Genomic DNA, 23,080 nt, shown 5'->3' on the forward strand with positions numbered 1-23,080 from the left:
CCAAAGGCTTCAATGTAGTTGATGAAGCAGAAGTAGACATTTTCCCTGAAACTCCCTTGTTTTCTCCATGGTTCAGCAACTGTTGGCAATTTGATGTCTGGTTCCTCTGCCTCTTTGAAATCTAGCCTGTATATCTGGAAGTTCTCAGTTCACATACTGCTGAAGCCAGGATTGAAGGATTTTGAGCATAACCTTGCTAGCATGTGAAGTGAGCTAAATTGTATAGTAGTCTGAACATTCTTTAGCATTTCCCTTGTTTGGGATTGGAATGAAAGCTGACCTTTTCCAGTCTTGTGGTCACTGCTCAGTTTTCCAGATTTGCTGACAAATTGAGTGCAGTGCTTTAACAGCATCCTCTTTTAGGATTTTAAGTAGCACAGCTGGAATTCCATCACTTCCACTAGTTTTGTTCATAGTAATGCTTCCTAAAGCCCACTTGACTTCACACTACAGGATGTCCAGTTCTAGGTGATTTATCATACCACTGTGGTTATCTGGGTCATTAAGATCTTTCTTATATACTTCTGTGTATTCTTGCCAATTCTTCTTAATCTCTTCTGCTTCTATTAGGTCCTTACCATTTCTGTCCTTTATCATGCTCATCCTTTCATGACATATTCTCTTGATAACTCCAGTTTTCTTGAAGATATCTCTAGTCTTCTTCATTCTATTGTTTTCCTCTGTTTTATTGCATTGTTCATTTAAGATAGCCTTGTTATCTCTCCTTGCTATTCTTTGGAATTCTGTATTCAGTTGTGTATATCTTTTCCATTCTCCCCTGCCTTTCACCTCTCTTCTTTCCTCAGCTTTTTGTTAAGCCTTCTCAGACAACCACTTTGCCTTCTTCCATTTCTTTTTCTTTAGGATGGTTTTGATACTGCTTCCTGTACAATGTTAAGAATCTTCATCGGTAGTTCTTCCAGCACTCTATCAGATCTAATCCCTTGAATTATTCATCACAATTTTTAGATCAAATCTGAATAATCTAGTGGTTTCCCCTACTTTCTTTAATTTAAGCCTGAATTTTGCAATAAGGAGCTCATGATCTGAGCCACAGCTAGTTTCAAGTATTGTTTTTACTCGTTGTATAGAGCTTCTCCATCTTTGGTTACAAAGAATGCAATCAGTCTGATTTAGGTACTGACCATATGGTGATGCCCATGTGTAGAGTTTTTTCTTGTATTGTTGGGAAAGGGTATTTGTTATCACCAGCGTGTTCTCTTGACAAAACTCTTTTAGCCTTTGCCCTGCTTCATTTTGTATTTCAAGGCCAAACTTGCCTGTTTTCTGGGTATCTCTTGACTTCATATTTTTGCATTCCAATCCCTATGATGAAAAAGACATCTTTTTTTTTTTTTTTTGGTGTTACTTCTACAAAGTGTTGTTAGGTCTTCATAGAACTGGTCAACTTCAGCTGCTTTAGCATCGGTAGTTGAGACATATTCTTGAATATTGTGACGTTTATTGTTTTACTTTGGAAACAAACCCGCATTATCCTCTTATTTTTTGAGATTGTGCCCAAGTTGTACATTTCAGGCTTCCCTGGTAGCTCAGGTGGTAAAGAATCCACCTGCAATGCAGGAGACCCTGATTCAATTCCTGGGTCAGGAAGATCCTCTGGAGAAGGGATAAGCTACCCACTCCAATATTCTTGGGTTTCTCTGGTGGCTCAGTCAGTAAAGAATACATCTGAAATGTGGGAGACCTGTTTTTGATCCCTGGGTTGGGAAAATTCACTGGAGGAGGAAATGGCAATCTGCTTCAGTATTCTTGCATGGAAAAGTTCTAAAGACAGAGGAGCCTGGCAGGATGCAATCCATGGGGTCACAAAGGGTCAGACATGACTGAGCAACTAAGCACTAGTTGCATTTCAGATTCTTGTTGACTATGATGTCAACTCCATTTCTTCTAAGGGATTCTTGCCCACAGAAGTTGCTATAATGGTCATCTGAATTAAAGTTGCCCATTCCTGTCCATTTTAGTTCATTGATTCCTAAGATGTCTGTGTTCAATCTTGCCATCTCCTGCTTGACCACATCCAATTTACCTTGATTCATGGACCTAATATTTCATGTTCCTATGGAATATTTTCTTTACACAACCAGACTTTACTTTCACTTACAGACATATCCACAACTGAGCATTGTTCCCAATTTCACCCAGTCAGTTCATTCTTACTGGAACTGTTAGTAGTTGGCCTCTGCTCATCCCAAGTAGCACATTGGACAGTTGTCACCCCGGGGTGGGGGTGGCAGGGGCGGGGGGGGGGGCTGGGGCTCATCTTCCAGGATCATATCTTTTTGCCTTTTCACACTGTTCATGGGGTTTCCCAGGAAAGAACATTAAGAGTTTCCTTCTCCAGTGGACCGTGTTTTTTCAGAACTCTTCACTATGATCCATCCATCTTGGGTGGCCCTGCACATGTCTCATAGCTTCACTGAGTTATGCAAGCCCCTACAGCATGACAAAGCTGTGATCCGTGAAGGTGATTGAATCAATGGCTGCAGCACTAGTGGTGATTCTTTACTGTTGAGCCTCTAGGGAAGCCCAAATCAACTATGCTCCAATATAAATAAAATTCTCTAAAAAGTTAAAAAAAAAATGTGCAAGTAGAAAGTATTACTGAAAAAAATCAAAGTGGATGTCAATAGACATAGGAATAATCCATGGCCATGAATTGTAAAACTCGGTATTGTAAAAATGTAAATTTTATGCAAATTTATCCAAAAATACAATAATAATTTCACTATTTACAAAAATGAGAATGAGATCAATTCCAAAGACATTTTTTTATAGTTTTTTGTTGTTTGTTATATACTGAAAGTGAAAGTGTCACTCAGTTGTGTCCTACTCTTTGCATCCCCAGGGACTGTAGCCTACCAGGCTCCTCTGTCCATGGAATTCTCTAGGTAAGAATACTGGAGTGAGTTGCCATTTCCTTCTCTAGGGGATCTTCCTGACCCAGGGATCAAATCTGGGCCTTCCGTATTACAGCCAGATTCTTTACTGTCTGAACCACCAAGGAAGCCCCTTGTTATAGACTAAATGAATCCAAAAATGCTAGCTAAGTGAAGAGAAAAGAAAAATTAATTACTATTAAAATTAATTATTGGTCCTTCCCGAAATCTTCAGTTGATTTTGGTTCTAGTTTGGAGAAGGTGATAGCAACCAACTCTGGTTTTCTTCCTTGGAGAATCCCATGGACAGAGGAGCCTGGCAGGGAGTCACATGGGAGTCACACAGAGTTGGACATGACTGAAATGAATTAGCCTGTATGTAGGAAGGAGCAAAACCTGAAGGATCCCTGGTGGTTCGATGGCTAATACACTGCACTCCCAATGCAGGGGCCTGGGTTCAATCCCTGGTCAGGGAACTAGATCCCACATGTGCGACTAGAATATCCTGTATGCCACAAGGAAGACTGAAGATCCCATGTGGTACAGCTAAAAGTTTGAGGATCTTAACTAAAGATCTCACATGCTATATCTAGAGAGCCTATGTCCCACAAATAAGACCCAGTACAACCAAGTAAATGCATTAATAAGTAAGGCATTTCAGCATAACTGCATCTATGTGTTCCCACTAAAAAAGCACCTGGCACCCAGAATGAGAAGGACTTGGCAACTTGGACCTGTCTGCTTGGTAAGAAGTAACAGCTGCTACTGTATACCAGAAAAAAAAAAAGTTCTAACCACCTTCTTGGAGTGGAGGAATCAAACCCTCATATCTGTTTGACATTTGAACAATCATAGATCTCTGTGCCCAATGAGATCCCTGCTAGATCCTTCATCAAAAGGTAGAGAGGGAATCAAGCATGAGAGTGCCATCATGCCTAAATCCACAGAGTTAAGAAAGTAGGAATGTATGTAACCACCATACAGCATCATAATGAGACAAGGCTCTGTTGCTTTATTTGGCCAGATGTTGTCTGTCATTCAGCTAGACAGAGAGAGGTGAGTATCCAGAAACTAGACATAACTCCCAGGGGTCTATTGCCAGTTCCAGCCTTAGAAAATTGGAGCAACTCTAGGACAGCAAAAATAGGGGCAATTATTATTACTTTAATATAATAAATAATTAGCCTTAAACTTTGAATACTTAGAAGTGTCAGGCACTCAGCTGGTTACTCCATATGGATAATCTGGCTAAAACCTACAACAATCTTACAAAACAGTCACTGTTTTCGTTGTACATATGCAGAAACATTTGCATGGAGAGATTAAATAACCTGCCCAGCCAAGTATAGCTTGTAGGATGTGAAAGATTTCCAATGCTCCAGAGCTTGCATGGTATCCAGGATTTAAAACTAAGTCTCATCTTAAAATAACTAACATCGGTATGGCATCTGACAGTATAAAGTGCATCACCATCTCAGACTGTAAAAACAGCATTTTGAAATGGAAAAGGCACTTTTCTGGAAAGCAAAGAGGAGACCCAGAGAGAATGAGTGGTTTTCATTGAGCCATTTGACTGGGCAGTAAGAGACCCAAGACCAAGAAGCAGAGTATTGACCGTAAACTGAGCCCTCTTGTCTTATTTCATGTAATTCCTCAAGTTCAAAGACACAGAAATGAAAATCTGAACTCCATAACTTTTTGTTGCTCACCACAGAGTTAGCAGAAAGGACCAGAATAATGACCTGTGGGAAGAAACGGTCATTTTTTTGTTTGTTTAGATTATCCCCAACTTGATTCACTGGGAATTCTTGTGGCACTTGTGGTTCTTTGTGAACTGTTTTTTAGTTTGTTCTATTCTCTTGAAAAAAATCTCAAGAATCTTAAATACATAGGGACTGCTGGCTAGTATCTACCTTCCTATGGTCCACCTTATTTCCCTCTTGGAGGAGTTTTGTAGATATACAATATATACAATAAATGGACAGACTTAAAAATAAGTAAAGAGCCAATCTAGACTTCCAAATAAGTTGAAATAGTGCATTCCATCAAAGCAATGAAATATTAAGAAGAATGGTTTACTTGGGTCAGAAATGGTCAACAGACTCTCCCCCACCTCCCATCCCCCAAATTAAAACCTTGAACTGAACTGGTGTGCTGGTGGGGGACGGAGGGTGGGATCGAAAGCTGGGGGGAACGAGTAGGGGAGAGGGGAAGAGGGCAAGGAATGGGGATTTAACTGGAGAGATCTGGAGGAAGCCTCTTGGACTTCAAATCTGTAATGTGTATCTCTATGCTCTAGTTTAGGCTAAGAATGTCCTCTGTCTTTTTTTTTTTTTTAATCTTAAATTTTATTTATTTATTTAAGATTTTTTGGTAAAATATGTGTAATATATAATTTATCCTCTATACCATTTTTTTCCCAATTATTTTTATTAGTTGGTGGCTAATTACTTTACAATATTGTAGTGGTTTTTGCCATACATTGACATGAATCAGTCATGGATTTACATGTGTTCCCCATCCTGAACCCCCCTCCCACCTCCCTCCCTATCCTATCCCTCTGGGTCATCCCAGTACACCAGCCCCGAGCACTTGTCTCATGCATCCTACCTGGACTGGCGATCTATTTCACACTTTATAATATACATGTTTCGATGCTGTTCTCTCATATCATCCCACCCTCACCTTCTCCCATAGAGTCCAAAGGTCTATTCTATACATCTCTGTCTCTTTTTCTGTCTTGCATATAGGGTTATCGTTACCATCTTTCTAAATTCCATACATATGCGTTAGTATACTGTATTGGTCTTTATTTTTCTGGCTTACTTCACTCTGTATAAAGGGCTCCAGTTCTATCCATCTCATTAGAACTGATTCAAATGTATTCTTTTTAATGGCTGAGTAATATTCCATTGTGTATATGTACCACAGCTTTCTTATCCATTCATCTGCTGATGGGCATCTAGGTTGCTTCCATGTCCTGGCTATTATAAACAGTGCTGCGATGAACATTGGGGGGCACATGTCTCTTTCAGATCTGGTTTCCTCGGTGTGTATCCGACATAAATCACAGCAGATCCTCTATGACCCACCTCCCAGAATATTGGAAATAAAAGCAAAAATAAACAAATGGGACCTAATTAAACTTAAAAGCTTTTGCACAACAAAGGAAACTATAAGCAAGGTGAAAAGACAGCCTTTAGAATGGGAGAAGATAATAGCAAATGAAGCAACAGACAAAGGATTAATCTCAAAAATATACAAGCAACTCCTGCAGCTCAATTCCAGAAAAATAAAGACCCAATCAAAAAATGGGCCAAAGATCTAAACAGACATTTCTCCAAAGAAGACATACAGATGGCGAACAAACACATGAAAAGATGCTCAACATCACTCATTATCAGAGAAATGCAAATCAAAACCTCAACGAGGTACCATTACACGCCAGTCAGAATGGCTGCTATCCAAAAGTCTACAAGCAATAAATGCTGGAGAGGGTGTGGAGAAAAGGGAACCCTCTTACACTGCTGGTGGGAATGCAAACTAGTACAGCCGCTGTGGAGAACAGTGTGGAGATTCCTTTAAAAAGTGGAAATAGAACTGCCATATGTCCTCTGTCTTAAGGAAATTCTCATCTCAGAAATGCAGACAGGTGAAGGTGGAGGGGAAAGGAGAGGAAGCAGCAGGCAGAGGGCTGCACCGTTAGCAGACTTAATGTACAAACCACTTTTGTAGCTCCTTTTGGGACTCGAGTCCAGCTCAGTCCCCTAAATAGAGCAAGAAGGTCAGTACATTTAGGCAAAGGTTCTCTCTCTAGAAAAAGAGAGCCCGATGCTGCCTGTGCTGCTCTGTCTGTCCAGAACACAGCTCACAGCATCTCATCTTCAAGACTCAACTGATGCTGCATCTTCCTGGGAAATGCTCTTGTATCCCTCTGTGTATTATAAATGTCCCTCCAAGAATCTCCACTGTACCCATTTTAATATCAGTCTTCTCTTAAATATATGATATCACAGACTTAACTCTTTGAGAACAGGAACTGCATCATGTCTTTTGTTTCTCTAAGAGCTAATGTAATCATGAATGATGTTTTTAAACAAACTTTATATATATTTCCTAGTCTTCCTTCAAACACCTCAATTAGGGAAAAATTCCTCTTCCTCTAAATGAAAGTGCTGGTAGAATCTACAGCTTTTTGCTTACTCTTAGACCAACTGAAATGAGAATTATTTCCATTTATCAATTAAAATATACATCTAAACAATAATAAAAACTTTGAATATGAGTTGCAGTTGGACCTTCTATCAGCTGGGTCTGGGTTTAGGCAGGCAGCTGACTTCTAGGAAGGGGGTATAAACTTTTTTTTTTCTCTCTTTCTCTGCAGGTCCTCATCCAGCTCACTATCTACCCTTGCTGTAACCTTTATAGTTTGAGTGCAGGAGAAGAAAAAGAAACTGTCCAGAAAGTTTAGCTTGACTGTTTTTATATTCTCTAGGCATAGTGTTGTTCAAAGTTGACCTTTTCTTCCACAGATGATTTCATGGGCTTGTGGACCCTGCTCCTGCTGGGGGCCTCCACTTTCTTCCTCCACCCGGCTATTCTCCCTCCCTCTCCTCTTCTGGAACTATTGGTTCTTTGGTGGTCACTGCAGAGAGTACCTCTTTGCTGGAATCTCCTTGCCTTCTGGTAGAAAGTTTTAAGGGGAGAACACCCTTTTAACTGATTGGGGCTGGCATTTCTAGCACAAGATCTCCACTGAAGAGACTGGAGTTATTTCCAGTACAACACCAAACCCATCCCATCTGCCTTAGCCTTAGACTGATAGCAGCAACCTCCAGCCTTGAGACACTTCCACCATGTCTAGCACCATCTATCCCTCCCTACAATACCTGAAGACACATGATCCCCTGGAGAGCACAGGTTTTGACATATAGCAGCATCACCCCCCTCCCCCAACACCACTGCTCCAAAAAACATCAATCTTCAAAATTTCTTTCATTCAATACCCATGTGTGTTAGTCACTCAGTTGTGTCTGACTCTTTGTAACCCATGGACTGTAACCCTCCAGGCTTCTCTTTCCATGGGATTTTCCAGGCAAGAATACTGGAAGTGGGTTGCCATTTCAATATCCATACATGACAATTTTATGCCTCAAAGTAAATCAGACATTTCAAGTATGTAGTTGAATCTTCTAAAAATACTTTTTTGCACCTAAACCTTTACTTTGGAATTTAAATCTTGTATCCTGGTGCCTCAGTTGAATGTTCAATTTATCCTGCCTGCCAGCAAGCACCTAGTAGGCGCTACTCATTTTTGAATGAAAAGGTGCCGATTTTATAACACACTTTAGAGCATATAAATTGTCTCCTCTATATTTTCCAGAAAAGAACTTCTAGATTTAGTACTTTTTACTGAGTTAATTAACAAGATCCATATCCTATTATAATAAACTTCTTGGCAAAGGCACCCGACAGTCACTATCTTATTTTAATAACTGCAATCTTTTCTTACAGCTTATCTACTAGCAGAGCCAATGCTACAAATTTTACTTCCTTTTCTTAGTGCTGACTGAGCAACATCTTTACACAGACCTTGCTCCTCACTAAATCAGGCAAAATCAGGGACAAGAGATTGAATGTGTACCGGATGTACAGAGGAGAATTTGAGGTTGAGAAGATTGAGCAGACAACAACATTTGAATTTAAATATTGCCAACCAGGGCAGACTATACTGTGTACTGAAAGCAGATTCATATTCAGCACCTTGAACTTCAGAAACTAAAATTACCTGCTAACCCAGCATAATTCATATATGATGAACTGAGTTCATAGTCATATTGAAATACTTTTTAAGGTCTCTTTTTTTTTTTCATATTTTTTCTCTTGAATGACTTAACACCTGTACCAAAGTTTACTGTCCCTCCTAATTTTGAGTTCAGTGTGAAGGAGTCCAATATAAGGAGGCTATATTTAGACAATTCTGAATGCAATGATCTCTTTTTGCCTTTATGATTACCTTTATGAGTGATCTAATCTTTACCTAAAGGTATCCACTGGCCTATGGAGTAAGATGAGAATTTTTCAAAGAGGGTAGATGGGAGAGGGAAAAGGCTTGGTAATACTTTGCCTGTTAAACAAAATAGAATTCTTCAGGATGAAAATGTCTTACAAACTTAAATGTTGGGATGCTGTTTTAAGAAACAGTTTTCCATATACTTTGATTTCCTCCACATTAGCAGTATAATAAAGACAAAGCAAAAAAAAAAAAAAAAAATCCCAGTTGTGGATGTGACTGGTAATAGAAGCAAAGTTGATGCTGTAAAGAGCAATATTGCATAGGAACCTGGAATGTTAGGTCCATGAATCAAGGCAAATTGGAAGTGGTCAAACAGGAGATGGCAAGAGTGGATGTCGACATTTTAGGAATCAGCGAACTAGAATGGACTGGAGGGGTTAATTTAACTCAGATGACCTTTATATCTACTACTGTGGGCAAGAATCCCTTAGAAGAAATCGAGTAGCCATAATAGTCAACAAAAGAATCCAAAATACAGCACTTGGATGCAATCTCAAAAACAACAGAATGATCTCTGTTAGTTTCCAAGGCAAAACATTCAATATCACAGTTATCCAAGTAATGCTGAAGAAGTTTGAAGTTGGACAGTTCTATGAAGACCTACAAGACCTTCTAGAACTAATACACAAAAAAAGATGTCCTTTTCATTATAGGGGACTGGAATGCAAAAGTAGGAAATCAAGAGACACCTGGAGTAACAAGCAAATTTGGCCTTGGAGTACAGAATGAAGCAGGGCAAAGGCTAATAGAGTTTTGCCAAGAGAATGCACTGCTCATAGCAAACACCCTCTTCCAATAACACAAGAGAAGACTCTACACATGGACATCAGATGGTTAATAGGGAAATCAGATTGATTATATTCTTTGCAGCCAAAGATGGAGAAGCTCTAAACAGTCAGCAAAAACAAAACTGGGAGCTGACTGTGGCTCAGATCATGAACTCCTTATTGCCAAATTCAGACTGAAATTGAAAGCAGGGAAGACCACTAGACCATTCAGGTATGACCTAAATGAAATCCCTTACAATTATACAGTGGGAGTGAGAAATAGATTCAAGGGATTAGATCTGATAGACAGAGTGCCTGAAGAACTATGGACAGAGGTTCGTGACATTGTACAGGAGAGAGGGATTAAGAAGATCCCAAGAAAAAGAAATGCAAAAGAGTAAAATAGCTGTCTGAGCAGGGCTTACAAATAGCTGTGAAATGAAGAGAAGAAAAAGGCAAAGGAGCAAAGGAAAGATATAACCAATTTAATGCAGAGTTCCAAAGAATAGCAAAGAGAGATATAGAAAGCCTTCCTCAGTGATCAGTACAAAGAAATAGAGGAAAACAACAGAATGGGAAAGACTAGAGATCTCTTCAAGATAATTAGAGATACAAAGGGAACATTTTATGCAAAGATGGGCTCAATAAAGGACAGAAATTGTATGGACCTAACAGAAGCAGAAGATATTATGAGGTGGTGACAAGAATACACAGAAAAACTATACAAAAAAGATCTTCATGGCACAGATAACCACGATGGTGTGACCACTCACCTAGAGCCGGACATCCTGGAACATGAAGTCAAGTGGACCTTAGGAAGCATCAGTACGAACAAAGCTAGTGGAGGTGATGGAATTCCAATTGAGGTATTTCAAATCCTAAAATATGATGCTATGAAAGTGCTGCACTCACTACATCAGCAAATTTGGAAAATTCAGCATTGGCCATAGGACTGGAAAAGGTCAGTTTTAATTCCAATACCAAAGAAAGGCAATGCCAAAGAATGCTCAAACTACCACACAATTGCAATCATCTCACTTTAAAGTAATGCTCAAATTAAATTAATTAAAGTAATTAAAGTAATGCTTAAAATTCTCCAAGCCAGTCTTCAACAGTACATGATCCATGAACTTCCAGATGTTCAAGCTGGTTTTAGAAAAGGCAGAGGAACCAGAGATCAAATTGCCAACATCGGTTTGATCATTGAAAAAGCAAGAGAGTTCCAGAAAAATATCTATTTTTGTCTTTATTGACTACAGTAAAGCCATTGACTGTGTGGATCACAACAAACTGTGGAAAATTCTTAAAGAGATGGGAATATCAGACCACCTGACCTGCCTCTTGAGAAATCTGTATGCAGGTCAGCACACAAGAGTTAGACCTGGACATGGAACAACAGACTGGTTCTGAACCAGGAAAAGAGTACTTCAAGGCTTTATATTGTCATCTTGATTATTTACCTTATATGTAGAGTATATCATGAGAAACGCTGGGCTGGTTGAAGCACAAGCTAGACTCAAGATTGCCAGGAGAAATATCAATAACCTCAGATGACACCACCCTTAAGGCAGAAAGTGAAGAAGAACTAAAGAGCCTCTTAATGAAAGTGAAAGAAGAAAGAGAAAAAAGTTGGCTTAAAGCTCAATATTCAGAAAACTAAGATCATGGCATCCAGTCTCATCACTTCATGGCAAATAGTAAGGAAACAGTGACTGACTTTATTTTTCTGGGCTCCAAAATCACTGCAGATGGTGACTGCAGCCAGGAAATTAAAAGACACTTACTCCTTGGAAGAAAAGTTATGACCAACCTAGACAGCATATTAAAAAGCAAAGACATTATTTTGCCAACAAAGGTCCATCTATAGTTTTTCAAGTAGTCATGTATGGATGAGAATTGGACTATAAAGAAAGCTGAATGCAGAATTGATGCTTTTGAACTGTGATGTTGGAGAAGACTCTTGAGAGTCCCTTGGACTGCCAGGAGGTCCAACCAGTCCATCCTAAAGGAGATCAGTCCTGAGTGTTTATTGGAAGGACTGATGTTGAAGCTAAAATTCCAAATCTTTGGCCACCTAATGTGAACAGCTGACTTACTGGAAAAGACCCTGATGCTAGGAAAGACTGAGGGCAGGTGGAGAAGGGGACGACAGAGGAGTCGATGGTTGGATGGCATCACCAACTCAATGGGCATGAGTTTGAGTAACCTCCAGGAGTGGGTGATGGACAGGGAGGCCAGGAGTGCTGCAGTCCATGGGGTCTCAGAGTCATCCACGACTGAGCAGCTGAACTATACTGAACTGGAATCCCCCAACAAGCAGAAGATTTTAGCTTTCTTCATTCCAGAGAAGAGGACCTGAGGCCAAATTAAAGGAACCAGAGAAAAGCTCATCAAGAGACTACCTGAGACCAAATGAAAGGAATGCAGGCCTGAGCACCCCCCACCCTTGAACAATAAAATAATTTCAATTATAAGTGTTACCATAGAGACACAGGAGAGACAAAGAAAATTCTACACGAGGGCCTTATTTAGTTAGGACAGTTGGGGAAGAACTTTGAGGAATACCTCTGTAAAGTGAAGCACGATATGAGAAAACCACATGCAGAGTTGGGGTGAGTGTGAGTTGTGGGATCAGTTCAGTTTAGTTCAGTCGAGTTGCTCAGTCATGTCCAGCCATTCAGTCTGTGTCCATGCCATCCAACCATCTCATCCCCTGTCAAACTCTTCTCCTCCTGCCTTCGGTCTTTCCCAGCATCAGGGGCTTTTCCAGTGAGTCAGTTCTTTGCATCAGATGGCCCAAGTATTGGATTTTCAGCTTCAGCATCAGTCCGTCCAATGATATTCAGCACTGATTTCCACTAGGATTGACTGGTTGGATCTCCTTGCAGTCCAAGGGACTTCAACACCACATTTCAAAAGCATCAATTCTTCAGTGCTCAGCTTTCTTTATAGTCCAACTCTCACATCCATACATGACTACTGGAGAAACCATGGAGTTGGGGGATGGGAGAATACATATCATGCAAAGGGCACAGCTTATGCCAAATGGCCAAGGCCAGAAATAACAGGGAATGGTCACAGAAACACAGTTGGCCTCTCGTATGTCAAGCTTGAAAGGGTGTAGCATGACATAAATTTGATAAGATATGCTCCAAACATTCATGAAGGGCCTTGTCAACTGGGGTGGGAAATGCATTTTTTTTTTTTTATTAAACTCAGAGGAAGCCATTATAGCTTGCAAACTGGAGTGTGATCCAATTTGAGTGTTAAGAATATCATAGCTACAACAGTCCGGAGACTGCATGAGAGGGATACAAGGATGGGAAAAGACAGGCTGGATTTTAGATGCTGGGAGCAATCGAGGCAGGAAATGACTGTGGTCTGATGAATGAGCTGGCCTTGGAGGTGGAGGGATAGAATATATATATATATATTGTAATTAGAATCAGGATGGTTAATGGTTCTCTGTTTAAGTGTGAGGGGAAGGAATGTTACAAACCGAATTTGGGTCCGTATGGTAAAACCAATCTACTGGCACCAGGTCATGTTGGAGGAAAGTACAGTGTTTATTGCAGGCGTCAAACAAGGAGAACAGGCAGCTCATGAGTAAAAATCCCAAACTCTCTGATGGCTTTCAGGCCAGGAGTATTTTTTAGGGCAACATTTGGAGTGAGAGCTGCAGGATGCGTGATTTTCCTTTGATTGGTTGGTGGTGATTCAACAGGATGGTGTTTGGGAAAATTAATCATCAACCTTCTGGCTCCAAGCAGCCTGGGGCCTCAGTTCTTGTAGTCAGCATGTAGTCACCATCCTCCACTGGGTGGGAGTCTTTGTTTGTGCAGAACAACTCAAAGATATGTGTCAGATTGTTATGTATTAATATATTCCTTGAGGAGGAACTAGGACTGTATTATCTCCAAATTATTTTCATTCTGCTTCTTTATTTGCTGCTTCTCCTTTGTTTCTACATTACCTCACTTCCCTAATTAGTAAATGCTTGAGTCTGTTCTTTGAAACTCAGGAAAAGCCTAGGAGAATAAAGCTTTTCCACAAACAGAAATGGGAGACGTGGAGGACCTTTCATATCCAGAAAGGTCCTGCAAATTCCTACTTGCTTTCAATCCCTCCTTTTCTTTCATGCTCCTCAATCCTGAGGGGAACAGGGACAAGACAAGGAAAGGAATAAAGTACTGGGTGAAGATGTTCATCATAAACTTGGTGGCAAATTCAATTTTGGGGGGATTCAGTTTCAGGAAGAATCAGGGTGGAAAATACAGAAAAATTTGTTGTAGACATCATCATTATCTTAAAGATGGGATTAAAATCCCTGAGAATTGGTGAAATCTCCAAAGAAGAGTCAGTAGTAAAGAAAATAGAAACATTATCCCGAACACCATACAGTCCTTTGAAGTAGGTATTCATATATTATTTCCATATTACAAGATGAGAAACTAAAACTTGGTAAAGGTTCTGTAACTTAACCAAAGTTTATGCAGCTATTAAGAAACCCAAAGTATATTTCAGTCTACATTTGAGTCTACTCTGATTCAAACTAATTCAGACCTAAACTCAACTGAACAAATATCAAGCAAACAAACAAAACCAGTCAAATTCCATCTGTTGATCTGGTTCTAATTTTCTCATATAATTTGTTAACAATTTGCCCAACATTTCTTGAGTATAACAGGTTATGAACTTAGTATATTTCCTAAATTTAAGTCTATACATTACAGAAAATGGAACCATTTGGCTTCTCACATTCATCTATGGAGAAACCCTACTTACTAATTTGTTACAAAGTGAGGAGGCCAGCTTCCCACAGAGACAACATATGTGATTCTAGGCATCACTTTATGCAGCTGCCACTGTATTAGTGAAGAAGTTAAAAGGTGACCATTACTCTTTCTGTTTTTTTAATTAAAAGTCAGCATACACAGGGTGATTATTGACTTGCATTTTACAGAAAGTTGCATAACCCATCATTAAAATTTCAAATCAATGTAATGTATGTTTAATATATATGATGAGGTGCACACATTTGGCCTTTACTTCTCAAATGAAATTTAAGCAAACATGAAAGAGGTCTGCAGCTTTATTCAAAAATCAGTTAAGAAGCTTTATTGACTATAGCTGATCCACAGTGCTGTGCTAGCTTCAGGTATAGAGCAAGTTTAATCAGTCATATGTACATTTCTTGGATTCCACTTAGATTCCGCTTCCATACAGGCCATTACAGAACGCAAAGTAGAGTTTATTCTGCTACACAACAGGTCTCTACCAGTTATCCATTCTACTTATAGTAGTGTACACGTGTCAATTCCAATCTTCCAACTTATCCTTCCCCCCTTATCCTTGGTAGCATAAGTTTGCTCTTCCCATCCTGGACTCTCTGTCCTGAAAACAAATGCATTTGCACCTCCTCTCTTGTCTCCGCATACAAGCAACATTGCAAGACATCCATCCTTCTCTATCTGACTCACATCACTCAGTCCAACAATCTCCAGGTCCATCCATGTTGTGCAGCCTTTTTTTGTAATTCATGGAATTTAATAAGGTCCAGAAAAGCTGTGAAAAATTTGATTATGATTTTAGTTCTAAGATATCATCCCCATTCTATTCCAAAATCCAGGTTACTATAAATGTAATTCTTCAGGCAAACCATTTAGAATTTGAAGAAAGTTCTGTACAAATGTTCTTCAATTTTCTAAGGAGATTTGTCACAATCACACTCCTAAGAATTTTTATCAATGCAAAAGCATGCTACTTCATAGGAATAAGACATCATAAAGACACATTACCTTCTTGAGATTTGGAAGCTTCAATAGAATCACATTCACAGGAGTTCTGGAATATACAGTGCTACATAGAATAAGTTATAAAAATGTTTGCTATATTATAAAAGTCTATAAATATGAAATATTCAGAGTTGTGTGGATATTACAAAAGCTCCAGAAACTGATAATCTGGTTTTTAATCCAGTAACTTTCATATGGTTCGATGGATGGTAACTAGTAGTGTAAAATATGAGCATTTGGACTGCTAAAAGGAAGACCGGAATATATTACCAAGCCTGAATTGATCATGTGGGTATATACAGTAACCTACTGTACGAAGGTGACATATTTTCAAATGTAATCCAGTAGACTCATTCTGAACTTTGTAAAATGCATATGCTCAGAAACAAATGTATAAAATTTGAAGCACAATGCATTATTCACAAACATACTCTAAGCATTTCTTACAGATTTATGGAGTAATTTATATGGAAACATACATACATCTCAACATTTCCATCCCATTCCAGCTACCTTAAACTTGTACCTCTCTAACCAATGTACTCTACAAAGTCAATCCAAGAAAAAAAGTACAATCTGTATGACCTACAGTTTATTAAAAAAACGTTTTCCAAAAGAACTCAAACTTATTTAGGTAGGCAGGCAAAGATTTTTAACATGACATATTGAGCAAGATAATCTTTCTTACAAAATGAAAATCTTTTGCAAATATTAAACAATACTTACAATTTCCAACTCCTCTCAAATAAGAACAATGTATTTATGTCTTAAGGATTTCTATTGGTAAAAGTAAGTAGATCAAAACAATAAAAGAAAAGGATTAAATTCCTCTGACTCAAAGTAATGCAACTCTTTTCAATAGCAAGTGATTTGAGTTTAATTTTGCTTTTGCAGCAGGAATGATGGCTTCTCAAGGAATTTCAACCTTTTACAAAACAAGTATAGTACAGCCAACAAAAAGAATATATATTTATATCTCCTCATTTGAGATTTCTGTACATATCATTAACTCCCTAGCTGAAAACTTTTATTTTATAATTTCAGAATCACTGTACATAGAACTTAACTCTCATAGCTTTTCAGGGCTTTATTTTCTTATTTTTGGAGAGCATATAAAGGAATAAAGTTGAAATGAGCTAAAGATATGTCCAGAGTTTGTACCATGCTGCTGAGAGTTGTACATATTGCTTCATATAATTCAGATTAAATGTAAAAAAAAACACTTCCTGATATTGATTTCTTTGATATAAAAATACTGATTTTAAAAAGTAGTGGATTTCTTGCTCTGAAGTCTTCTAAATACAGGATTTTTCTTAGCAACTGTATATAAATGGCCTTGTTGATGGACAAGGAAATTACTGGATCAGTCCCTAAAGAAATAAGAAAATTCCCTTGACCACAAAATGTATTATTAGGTTATAATCCCAAGGGATTCCAGATGCTCTTTCTTGATTCTGTTAGAGCTACCATCCCACCATAAAAAAAGAAAATTATAGTTTAATTATTATGGATGCTTCTTTTAAAAGCCACTTATTATGAGATGTTACAACCACAGACGGAAATGGTTGCCTGGTTCAGTTTTTCTTTGTTTTCTTCTCACAATTATATAGATAGCATTAGATCAAATCTGAATATTGTTATCCCCACTTCCTCAAATAAAAATAAAATTGATAAGGAGAGTGTTTATCTGTTCAAAGGGAGGATAATCATTCTCATGGTTAAGCATGTGAATGATGTAGCTTAAAAATGAAGTGAGCAGAAAGTCCAGTATCACTCTGATTTTGCAACATGAATACATAAATACACATGTCACGTATGCTGAACTTTATTATCCCTTTTGTTCAGAGTCCATTGTTTTGTGTGGGAAAAGAACTCAGGGAGGAGTTTCACATATGTATAACACCTTTCTAGTCTATAAGACTTGAATGAACAGGGGATTCGAATCAAACTTGGATCAAACAGAGGATATAAGACAAGTTCCTTACCATCTTAGGAAAAAGGAGGTAGTGAATCCATGGAGAGAAAGTGGTTAATCTTACTATAGGGCCATGAGACATCAGGGCCAAGAGGATGATCAGTTAACCCCAATATTAGTGTCACTAATTCCTGATGTGGCCTATAAATAAAAGAAGTCTCAACAGCAGGGCGTTTCACTTGGAGGAAGTTAGAGTTTTCCGTCTGAATAAAAGTTGATTCTGCTATATTATATCAAAGATGAATAGAAAGACAAGGATGCTTTGTGGCTGAACCATCTAGAAAACAGATTTTCAGATTTTGAGTAGAAACTCAAACTACAAGGTTAAGAGCACCCTTAGTATCTATGCTACAAGACTCACCAAAATGAAAGCTGACCCTGGGCATTGTCATTTAAGGGGCATTGGAAAGGCAGTTACCCAAATTATCTCACAGAAGAATGATGCTAATATTCAGGTTCCAGCAATGCAAATCCAAATCTCTGCTACTCACTTGTTGTGTGACCTTGGGCAAGTGATCTAACTTCTTTAACCCAAATGATGCTAAGATGAAATGAAATACTGCATTTGAAGCACTTGAGAGTGCCTCATACATGTTAAGTATTTTAATAGGTATAATTAATAATGAGATGTAATTAAAAGCTTCTTTCAGCAGAATGACTCTCTGAAGCAATCAATTTTGATAGAGATGGGGGAAATTATCAAAGTGAGGAAAGCCAGAACACACAGAGTGTTAGAGGAAATTCAGGGACTAAGGAGAGGAAGAAACAGAGAGAAAGATAGAGAATCAAATGTCCTAGAAAAGAAAAGCTGGGCACATAAATAGAGAGACAGAAAATATCATCAGATCTGAGCACATAAAACTTAGAGGCTTTATTATGAAAATATGTAATAAGCAAAGGTGAAAGATGAATCCAAAATGGTTTAAAAAAAAATTAAACCAAAAAAGTGCTATCTTCCTAACTTTATTAAGGAGTTTTTTTTTTTTTAATTACTAAGAAAGAGATGTGCACCTGAGTCGGAAACAAAATGATTGATGTTCTAAGAAAAAAATGGCCCATATACATATAAAAATGTTCAATTTTTCTAGTAATCAAAGAGTTGCTATTTAAAGCAACAGTGAGAAGGCTTTCATTTTTTATTTTACCTGAAGATCAGAAACTTTTTAAAAATATGCCTATGACTGTGAAGTTAAAGCAAGTTTTTTCTACACTTTTTTTCAGGTGCAAATTGGGTAAAACATTCCTTATGGTAATTGGCAAGATCTTTAAATATGCTCAGAATTGTGATCTTGAGATGAAGACATTCCATGTAATCCCCTTTCTGCTTCTCTTCCTCAATCCACCCTGTGCCTCATCTCCAGGGTGACCACTGAAGCCATGCGTGACCAGGGAACAGCCTGCAGCCGTTTTTCTAGAACTGAATATGGCCTTCGCTCTGCACCACCACCCCCAAAACCACACTTCACTCTGACTAAACTTTTCTTTTTTTTTAATTTTTACTGACACATATTTGCTTTACAATGGTGTGTTAGTTTCTGCTGCAGCAAGGTGAGTCAGCTAAACATACACATATATCCTGTTTTTTTGGAATTCCTTCCCATATAGGTCACCACAGAGCGCTGAGCAATACAGTAGGTTCTCACTGACCTCTATGAGAGCAAAAGGTACATCCAATTAACAACTCGTATCTTGGAGTTTATTTCAGTAGCTAGTTCAACTAAAATAGAACACTTAATTCTACTTTTAGATATTTATCCTTATTGCATTTAAAGAATATATCAACACATTAACTAAAATACTGGATAAAATGAGAATTAATTACCTAACTAAATAAATTACAAAATTAACTACAAAACAGTCACTTAATGGAGCATCTTGCAAGAAGTAAAAAAAAAATCAGCTTTAATTAAATATGTAGGGAAGTGTAAATAGAACATCAGGTTAAAAAAAAAAAGAAGCACACAAAATTGTATATGACTTACAGTCACAATTTATACACACTATCTAACCACAGTTATTTTGGAGGTATTGGAACTATGAGTAATTGACTATTTTTTTATTATCTGATATTTTAGAATATCTTTTGGTTATATTTGGGAAAATACTCTCATGAATATTATTTTAAAAGATAAAGGGAAAGAGGAGGAAAAACGAAAAGGGGAAAAGAAGAGAAAAAAAAACCCTAATGTCTGCATTTATAGTAATGTGACATGATTTGCCAAGGCTGCCCTATGCACATAATTACAGAGCTTCCAAACTGATATGTCATGAGTGGTACCTGGATGTGCTTAAGATACTACTCCTCTCAGCCCAGGACAGCGGAGCAAGGCCCAGGTTAGTCAAGCCCCCAGCTGGTCATCTTATGGCCATCAAAACTCATTATTTACCCTATTGTGTTGTGCACTCAGTCATGTCCAACTCTTTGCAACCCCATGGACTGTAGCCCACCAGGGTCCTCTGTCCTGCAGGGTTATCATGCCCTCCTCCAGGGAATCTTCCCAACCCAGAGATTGAACCTGCATCTCCTGCTTCTTCTGCATCGCAGGCAGATTCTTTACCACTGAGCCACCGGGGAAACCCACTGTTCTATGTAAATATCACCATTTCCCACAGGTAACATGATAATATCATTAGGAATCATCAGGAAAACACTCCAGTTGAAGAAAAGGTACAGATTTCATGCACACCCATTTTATTTTATCCAAAGAGGATAACATGATTAATAACAAGTGTTTACATTAGAAAAAAGTGTATATATATATAAATATATATAATATATCATATTATATATATATATATATATATATATATTATATATATTATATATATATATAATATATATAAATATATATATAAAAGCATCCATGAAATCACATAATCTGATTATAATATTGTTTTTCTTTTTAAAAAAGACCTGCACTATTTTTAACAGTAGTTAAAATCTTGATCCTATTTTGCTCTGACAAACTTGCTACCAAACTTGGGGGAATGTTGTTTAATGATTAGATGTTATACATTTCTCTTCCTTTAAATCAAATATAGCCTATGTCCTTCACGTCCACACTCAATTAATAAAATATTTTACAATAACTATACGATACTTGTAAAAATGTTACAATATGTTAACCAGAAAATGACTAGAAAGTGAGCCATATTTTTCTTATTTGACTGTGTTTTGATGAGAATGAATGAAGCATCTGTAGATGAAATACTTTCTAAAGCTCCAGGACATATACTGAAACATGGCAGAATATTAGCTAATGAATGATACAAAACAGGGAGGAAAAAAGTTCATTTAAAAGAGTTTCTTATCCTGGCCTACCACTATGTGATATTAAATGAGTTCCAAAAAGTACAGTGGTCCCATTGAAATTTATTTCATAAAAATAAAATTGTATACTAAATGCTTTGCCAGAAATAAAAGAAACCCTACCAACATCATCTTGCACACCTGCCAGTAATGATTAAACAAGCAGAGGGGGGGAAAAAAGCACTGAAATGCAGGTCTTACAAAGAATTGTGAGATGCTCTTTCTCCTCCCTTGTTCTGAAAAAAAAAAAAAAAAGTGAATTAGTCTTAGGTTTTCATCATAGTTTTCAGACATTATGCTTAGCATGTTATATTTATAAAGGACTAAAAAGATAAATTTAGATTCTCCTCTGAAATTCTCTTATGGTAAATTAGAAACTGAAATGCATTAAAGAACTAATTTTCTGCTTTAAAATGTGCATGTGTTTATAACTCAAAACCAGAAATGACCTAGAATTTGTGGATATACTCAATTTTCTTTTAAAGAGTGGATCATGCTAGGAAAAAGCTTTCCTGAGCCCAGAGAAGCAAAGATATGTTCTGCTTATCCCCAGGCAAACACATCTAACCCAGGCAACCTGCTCTCTGTAGAACAAATCAGTCCAGGTATATCCTGCATGGAGCAGCTGGGTACCCCTTCTTGGCATGTCAGCCCCCTGCACTCCCCTCTCATGGATTTCTCATCCTGCAATGCATCTATAGTTGCCTGGCCAATGGTCTGTACACTCTAGTGAACAGCAACTCCCCTCCATGTGGGAAGGGCCAGTGCCTCTTCTGTCTATCCTTGTTCCATCAGTTACTAACACTGTGTTGATACATATCAGACACTCAATAAATACGTGTGGATATTTCTATAATGTATACATAGTTTTCAAATAAGCTATGTGCTAAATACTATTCCAAGCTCATGGCATAAAGTGATGAATGAGATAGACAAAAAAAAAAAAAAAAGATAGACCATTTTACAGCAAAATATAGCTCTATAAGTAGTAAAGAGATCAGCAGAAAGAAGCGTTGTTTTCAAGGAGGACAGGCAGGAAGAGCAGGTTACATCCCATAGTGGCCTCCACAGCCTAGAGATGAAAAGGTCTGGGACAAATCTGAGACCCAAGGAACTCTTGGTACAGGCAGGGCTGGGAGATTTTGCTGAGAAAATTTAGATGATACAGATATTTAGTGAGGTCTACAAGTGAGTCAAATGTAAATATAAATGGTAATATGAAATAATTGATAACCACAGAATAGTGAAGCCTGAGGATGTTAATGGTGTATATGACATGATCATAAACTGAAATTGACTATGCTTTTAAAAGCCTTAATCATGTAAAGATTGGTAAGAAATATCTCCCATATATAAGAGATGTCTATTTAGTTTTTTATATACACAAACATTTAGTTAAAGTGATATCTGGAACAACTTTCTCAGTATTTTAATGGCTTCCGTGCTTTAAAAATTTACATAAAAATTCAACACGTTTTTTGGTTATGTTGTATGAATTGTTTATAGATGTTGGATATTAACTCTTTATCAGTCATATCACTGGCCAATATTTTCCTTGTTCATTAGGTTATCTTTTCATTTTGTTGATGGTTTCCTTTGTTGTGAAAAAGCTTTTAAGTTTAATTAGGTGCCATTTGCTCATTTTTATTTCCTTTCCTTTAGGATCAAAAACATGTTGCTACAATTTATATCAAAGTATGTTCTGGTCATCTTTTCCTTTAGGAGTTTTATGATATCTAGTCTTACATTTGCATCTTTAATCCATTTTGAGTTTAGTTTTGTACATGGTGATAGAAAAAGCAAAAGTGAAGTTGCTCAGTTGTGTCTGAGTCTTTGCGACCCCGTGGACTGTAGCTCACCAGGCTACTCCCTTCATGAGATTTTCCAGGCAAGGGTACTGGAGTGGGTTGCCATTTTCTTCTGCATATGGTGGTAGACAATATTCTAATATATTTTTGACATTTTTTACATTTTTACATTTCAGTCATTCATAGTTATCCAGTTTTTCTGGCACCACTTATTGAAGAGACTTTTTCTCCATTGTATATTCTTGCCTGCCTTATTTGTCAAAGATTAATTGACTGGAGGTGTATGTTTGTTTGTTTGTTTGTTTGTTTCCCCCCCTCTGGGCTCTCTACTCTCTTCCAATGATCTGTGTGTCTACTTTTGTGCCAAAACAACGCTATTTTAATGATTGTAGCTCTGTAATATAGTTGGAAAGCAAGCAGCAAATTCCTCCAGCTCTGTTCTTCTTTCTCAA

This window comes from Odocoileus virginianus, chromosome 12, assembly GCF_023699985.2.
Source record: "Odocoileus virginianus isolate 20LAN1187 ecotype Illinois chromosome 12, Ovbor_1.2, whole genome shotgun sequence".
NCBI lineage: Eukaryota > Metazoa > Chordata > Mammalia > Artiodactyla > Cervidae > Odocoileus > Odocoileus virginianus.